Genomic DNA, 7,845 nt, shown 5'->3' on the forward strand with positions numbered 1-7,845 from the left:
GTTAATCGGTGAGTCTGTTCAAAAAGTCTGTTGGCAGATCGGCATAGAAAATCACAAAGATCAAAGAGAATAATTCATCAATGGAAGCGTGAGCAACATGTTTCAACTCTCAAATAATGTCTTATTTGCCAGCACAAGGGGAGGACGACAAAATATTCACTTCACACGTAAAGATTTGATGAATGAAGATTTCGAAAGAAAGTCAGAAGACTTCTTCGGGATGTGATGTATCTAGTGCCCCATTAAACTACTTTTCGTAGCTACAAAGTAAAGATTTCATCTTTCTTCATTCCATTGTGTTGATTGATTACAATATATGACCCCAACATTTTTGGGGATCGATGGGAGATAAGAATGGTCTTGTACACAACATTCAATGATATAGTGCCGTTTTGACACAACGTATATGACAAAACAAGTATTTAGTAGCCCATGACAGCCAAATATTTGGCGTACATCCCAAAGTATAATTACTGATAAGACCCGGGGGCTATAGGTGAGAAGGCGATGTGGGATTGTATTTCCCAAGACACCGGTACATAGCTGTTGTCAATGGCATGTAATCGAGAAAGGCAGGGCGAGCATCTTGGGATGTATATAGCATCCAAAATGGATTTGAGAGAAAGAATTAAAAAATTGCTATAAATGTATGTTTGACAGTTGGAAGGCAATTTGAAAATGTGGGTGGGCATCAGATTGATCGAAAGTACAATGTTGAATGTATGACATCATCTAGGCTTTGCTATGCGAGCATACGACGGCATCAATGGATCCCTGTATATTTTTCAACGATACATTTTTTGGCGAAACATTCAACTCACAAACGGGAGGGAGAGTATAGAATGCTTGTGGTTGAACGCTTATTTTGATTCGCAATCCATATAAGTTCATATGCAATTTGAGAAAACAAACAATGCTGGTATGAAATAGAGGATGGAGCAAGCATTTCAGGAATAAAGACGGGGAGCGCCGACACTAGGTGTCTTATGAGGTCCAATTTGAGAGGCAAGCTCGTGATTATTTATACAAAGGCGTTTTTTCTTCGAGGTTTAGAAAGCATTTTGAGAGAGCCCTGCTACAAGCTTATTCCATATTAGAGATAGAAAAAACATGGTATACAAAATCAGTCGACTAGCTCAATCTATATCAAAACGAGCGGACTTCGCTCATATATGGTTGTCTGTAGATGCTGCCTAATCGAAGGTCAGTTGTAATTGTAAGAGTTATTTGAAGTTCTTCGAAATTTTGGTGCTCGGCATGGCTAAAAGTATTGCCTTACTTAAATATGCATCCAACCTACACGTCTATATCTTGAAACGTAGACAAAGATGCCAAGGGGGGGCACACTAAACAAAGTAGGATGGGTGCAAATAATGGACTACTCAACGAAAGAGCAAATGTTAGATATTCTTCGACCTGGAGTGGAAGCAATACTATGTGAAGGTACAAAAAGTATGGCGGCATTTGAGGTTGCACGTCATAAAGTTAAGAAAGTTGTTGACGAGCTTAACTCACTTGAATGAGAAACTGTTCAAAATAGAGAGGTGAGAGAAGATGATGATGCATGTGATCGTAATTTGGCTATGATTTCTCAATCAAGTCAAATAAATCAACATGTACGAGAGTATGTGCTAAAGGATCCCCCGCAATCGCAATGCAAAGGCAAAAGGAGGCCTCAAAGATTCAAACCACCTGTTGAAACAAAAGCTAAGAAATCAAGGACATGCCAACTATGCAAAAAGAAAGGCCATAATAGACGAACTTGTAAAGAGGCTTCCAATATATCCGGTGATAATCTTCCACACTCCGATGAAGAAAGAAGTGAAAATCATGAAGACAATGAAGATAGTGAAGAATGAAAGTATTAATATTAGTACTTTATTGGATGTTTAATGTACTTTGAATGTTTAATGCACTTGGATGTTCAAATGTAGTATTTTACATGTTTAATGTACTTTAGATGTTTTATTTTGAATGTTGGATGTTTAAGATACTTTGGATATTTTTACTTTGAATGTTAAATATTTGGAATGCTATTTGGAATGCACTTTGGAATGCTATTTGTATTATATGTGTAATGCACTTTGGAATCCTATTTGGAATGTTGAAATGATACTTTGGATATTTTTACTTCCAATGTTAAATGTTTGGAATACTATTCGGAATGCACATTGACATGTATGTAGGCCGTGGCTTGGTGGTAATAGGATGATAACTTACTCATTATTCATTTCTTTCCTGGAGGCATTTGTGATTATTCGAAGTATTTTACGGTAGCATTAACTTTTTTGCAAGTGGTTTCCACCTATGTAGTGTCGCTAGTCTCATCTCTAAAAGAGACTTTCTAAGTATAATAGTATTGCTTCTAGTCTCTCATAAGCTTTTCCTTTCATATTTGGTTGTTCATTTTGTGTATTCTAATTCCAGGCTGGGATGGGTGCAAAACTCTTGAACATTCTTGCTAAATACTGTGAAGGTATGCATTCATATATAGAAGTTACATCATTCATTTCATTAAAAAAAGACCAGTGGAACTTACAATGCATTCATATATAGAAGTTACACATGATATTTAGAAATTAAATAAAGCCTTAACAAATAACAAAGAAAGTAGGAACAAAAAGAAATACATCTTCTTCTCATAATTTCCTTTATTTGCATTAACCCTTGCCGACAGTTCTTCGATTTTGGCTTTCAAAATTTGAATCTCTTCATACATTTTGTTGACTTGCTCTAACATTTGTTGCTTCGAAGATATCTCGGATGTTACTTTTGATGCGTGATCTAAAAACTTATTGGTCCTGGAATAATTTGAACTACCAATTTCGAAAATATCTGAATCTTTTAGATCACGCCACATAAAAAAATCACAATAATTTTCTGAGATCTTTCCATAGTTCGGACATCCAAAAAATTCTTTTCCTTTGCTCTTAGGTTGTTGTGAAACTCGAATAACAGCAGCTTTATTACAATTGCAACGAACAACTCCACTTGCATGACAGTTTTTTCTGGACCAGCCCATCGCATAGAGCACCTACTCTGTGCTATTAATTTATCTGATAACCTGCATGCACATTGATTATAATATTAGTACATTAAACTAAAAAAAACTACTCATGTTAAATTATTTGGTAAAATTATTTAGTTTTTTTTTTCTTCTTCTTCCTCGGAACAGGGGAGGCTTTTTAAAAACAAAAAATTTGTTGTGGGGGGCTTCAGGATTTTTTTTTTTTCCAAGCGCAGCTTTCAGGCGGGGTTCGCAGCGGGCGGCGAGGCGGCGGGCATGGGTGGATCGCGCGGCAGAGATCGGGCTCGCGCGCGGTTCGCAGTGGGCGGCGCGGGGGCGGGCATGGGTGGGTCGTGCCCACGCGGATTTCGCAGTGGGCGGCGCGGGGGCAGGCATGGGTGGGTCTTCGCGCGGCAGCGTGCGGCGCAGGGGCGGGCATGGGTGGGTCANTCAAATAATGTCTTATTTGGCAGCAAAAGAGGGAGGACGACAAAATATTCACTTCACACGTAAAGATTTGATGAATGAAGTTTCGGAAAGAAATAGAAGACTTCTTGGAATTGATGTATCTAGTGCCATAAACTATTTTCGTGAGCTACAAAGTAAAGATTCATCTTTCTTCTATTCTATTGATGTTGATGATCAATATATGACCCGCAACATATTTTGGGTCGATGGGAGATTAAGAATGGCTTACAAACATTTCAATGATATAGTGCCGTTTGACACAACGTATATGACAAACAAGTATAGTAGCAATGAAGCAATATTTGGCGTACATCCCAAAGCTATAATTACTGATCAAGACCCTGCAATGAAGAAGGCGATTGGGATTGTATTTCCAAACACCGTACATAGGTGTTGTCAATGGCATGTAATGAGAAAGGCAAGGGAGCATTTGGGAGTATTATATAGCACCAAAATTGGATTTGAAAAAGAATTAAAAAATTGTATAAACTGTAGTTTGACAGTTGAAGAATTTGAAAATGGGTGGGCATCAATGATCGAAAAGTACAATTTGAATGATAACAATCATCTTACTTTGCTATGGAGCATACGACATCAATGGATCCCTGTATATTTTCAAGATACATTTTTTGCGAACATGTCAACCTCACAACGGAGTGAGAGTATAAATGCTTGGTTGAAGCTATTGTTGGATTCGCATACATCCATATATAAGTTCATTATGCAATTTGAGAAAATCACAACAACTTGTTATGAAATAGAGGATGAGCAAGATTTCAAGAATAAAGACGGGGAGGCACACTTATGGTCTTATGATCCAATTGAGAGGCAAGCTCGTGATATTTATACGAAGGCTATTTTCTTCGAGTTTAGAAAGCATTTGAGAGCTGCTACAACTTATTCCATATTAGAGGTAGAAAAAAATGCATTATACAAAATTAGTCCACTAGCTCAATCTAATATCCAAAAACGACGACTTCGCTCATATATGGTTTCTGTAGATGTGCCTAATCAGAAGGTCAGTTGTAATTGTAAATTATTTGAATTCTTCGGAATTTTGTGCTCACATTGTCTAAAGGTATTGCCTTACTTAAATATGCATTCCATACCTACACAATATATCTTGAAACGATAGACCAAAGATGCCAAGAGAGGGGCAACACTAAACAAAGTAGGGATTATTGCAAATAATGAGACTACATACACGAAAGAGCAAATGTTAGATATTCTTCGACCTGGAGTGGAAGCAATACTATGTGAAGGTACAAAAAGTATGGCGGCATTTGAGGTTGCACGTCAAAAGTAGAAAGTTATTGACGAAGCTTAAACTCACTGAATGGAGAAACTGTTCAAATAGAGAGGATGAGAGAAATGATGATGCATGTGATCCATAATTTGGCTATGATTTCTCAATCAAGTCAAATAAATCAACATGTCACGAGATGTATGTGCTAAAGGATCCCCGCAAATCGCAATGCAAAGGCAAAGGAGGCCTCAAAGATTACCAACCACCTGTTGAAACAAAGTAAGAAATAAGGAACATGCCAACTATGCCAAAAAGAAGGCCATAATAGTACGAAACTTGTAAAGAGGCTTCCAATATATCCGGGTGATAATCTTCCATACTTCATGAAGAAAAAAGTGAAATCATGAAGACAATGAAGATATGTGAAAGAATGAAAGTATTATTATATTAGTATTTTTATTGAGCATGTTTAATGTACTTGAATGTTTAATGCCACGTTGGTGTTTCAAATGTAGTATTTACATAATGTTTTAGATGTTTTATTTTGAATGTTGGATGTTTAAGATACTTTGGATACTTTTACTTGAATGTTAAATATTGGAATGCGTATTTGGAATGCACTTGGAATGCTAATTTTGTAATTATATGTGTAATGCACTTTGGAATCTATTTGGAATGTTGAAATGGATACTTTGGATATTTTTACTTCCAATGGTTAAATGTTTGGAATACTATTCGGAATGCACATTGACATGTATGGTTAGCCGTGGCTTTGGTGGTGAATAGGAGATAACTTATCTCATTTTCATTTTCTTCCTGGAGGATTTTGTGATTAGTCGAGAGTATTTTACGAGGTAGCATTAACTTTTTGCAAGTGGTTTCCACGCTATTGTAGTGTGCGTGCTCATTCTCTAAAAGAGAACTTTCTAATGTATAATAGTATTGCTTCTAGTCTCTCATAAGCTTTCCACTTCATATTTGGTTGTTATATTTTGTGTGATTCTAATTTCCAGGTGGGATGGGTGCAAAACTCGTTTGAACATTTCTGCTAAATACTGGCGAGTATGATTCATTATATAGAAGTTACATCATTATTTCATTAAAAAAAGACCAGTGGAACTTACAATGCATTCATATATAGAAGCTTACTAATGATTATTTAGAAATTAAATAAGCACTTAACAAATAACAAATAAAGTAGTGAACAAAAAGAAATAATTTGCTTCTTCATAATTTCCTTTATTTTGCATTAACCCTTGCGACATTTCTTCGATTTTGGCTTTCAAATTTGAATCTCTTCATACATTTTGTTGACTTGGCTCTAACGCATTTTGTTGCTTTCGAAGATATCTGGATGTTACTTTGGGTGATGCGTATCGTAAAAACTTATTGGTTCCTGGAATAATATTGAGACTACAATTTCGGAGATATCATGAATCTTTTAGATCACGCCACATAAAAAAAATCACAATAATTTTCTGAAGATCTTTCATAGTTCGGAATCCAAAAAATTCTTTTCTCTTTGCTCTTAGGTTGTGTGTGAATAACTCGAATAACGCCAGCTTTAGTTACAATTGCAACCGAACAACATCCACTTGACATGACAGTTGTTTGTCTGGACCAGCCCATGCCTAGGTAGCTACCTACTCTGTGCTATTAATTTTAATTCTGTATTAACCTTCTATTGCACACATTGATTATAATATTAGTACATTAAACTAAAAAAACTTACTCATGTTAAATTATTTGGTAAAATTATTAGTTTTTTTTCTTGTATCTTCTTCCTCGGAGACAGGGGAGGCTTTTTAAAGAACCAAAAAATTTGTTCGTGGGCGGGGCTTCAGGATTTTTTTTTTTTTTCCAAGCAGCAGCTTCAGGCGGGGTTCGCAGCGGGCGGCGACGGCGGCGGGGGCATGGGTGGATCGCGCCGGCAGAGAGGGCCTCGCGGCGGTTCGCAGTGGCGGCGCGGCGGGCATGGTGGGTCGTCCCACCGGATTTCGCAGTGGGGGCGCGCAGGGGGCAGGCCATGGGTGGGTCTTCGCGCAAGAAAGCAGGCGTGCGGGAAGGGGGCATGGTGGTCACACCGGTGCAGTTTAGGAAGGGGCGAGGTGAGGGTGGTATTCTAGGAGAGGGGTTTGGGGAGGGAGTTGCTTACCTCTTGAGAAGGCTAATCGTCTTCTCTGCTTCGCTAATCGTCTTCTCCGATGGCGGCATTCAAAAGGACGGAGAAGCTCCACGATTCCAGTGGAAAGGAAGAGGGAGAGATATTGGGGGAGAAGAGAAGAAGATGAGCATTTTACTGTGGAGAGAGAAAGAGAAAGAGAGAGAGAGAGAGGGAGAGAGAGCCTGGGAGAGATAGGAGAAAAGAAAAGAAGAAATGACAAAAGAGAGGAAAGAGAAAGTTCCGTTAACTTTTTAACCCAGCTAACAGTGGCTTTTCATATTAAAAGTGAAATCAATCTCCACCATCCATCTATCTAGATGGATGGTGGATGGCTTAATAGTACAGGGGCTGCTGTGCTCTTTAAGAGCACAGCAGCCCAACTCTCTCTCTCTCTCTCTCTATATATATATATATATGACGTGGCTACTATACTATTATGAGTATTGGAGCCCTCAGACTCATAAGTTGTTTTCAATAATGCAGCTTCCGAATCGACGATCCACGCCGTTAAATATGATCTAGGGTATTTGAAACTTCTAGAAAATAAATTTTGTAAATTTTCGAAATCATAATAAAATCCATCAAGTGGGCATAAAATGAACGGTTAAAATCGAACAACGTTCTAAAAAAGGATGATCGGATCCTTCAATTCAAAATCAGAGTTACTGATCTTTATCTATGTAGTGAATAGAATTTTCTATCAAAAATTCAACAAATTCCGATTCTTTTACACCGTTAAACTAGCAAGTATCCCATACCGGCCGTTAAAAATTGTCAAATTTGTGACCCCTTGATCGTAAGGTAAATGATGTCGAAAAATTATAAAATTTGATTTTTAGAAGTTTTAAATGTTGTAAATAATGTTTAACGGTGTGGATCGTCGATTCGGAAGCTCTATCATCGAAAATAACTTATGAGTACGAAGGCGATCGTACTCATAATAGTATAGTAGCCGGACCC

Source organism: Ananas comosus, linkage group 9 (genome assembly GCF_001540865.1).
Source record: "Ananas comosus cultivar F153 linkage group 9, ASM154086v1, whole genome shotgun sequence".
In the NCBI taxonomy this organism is placed as follows: Eukaryota; Viridiplantae; Streptophyta; class Magnoliopsida; order Poales; family Bromeliaceae; genus Ananas; species Ananas comosus.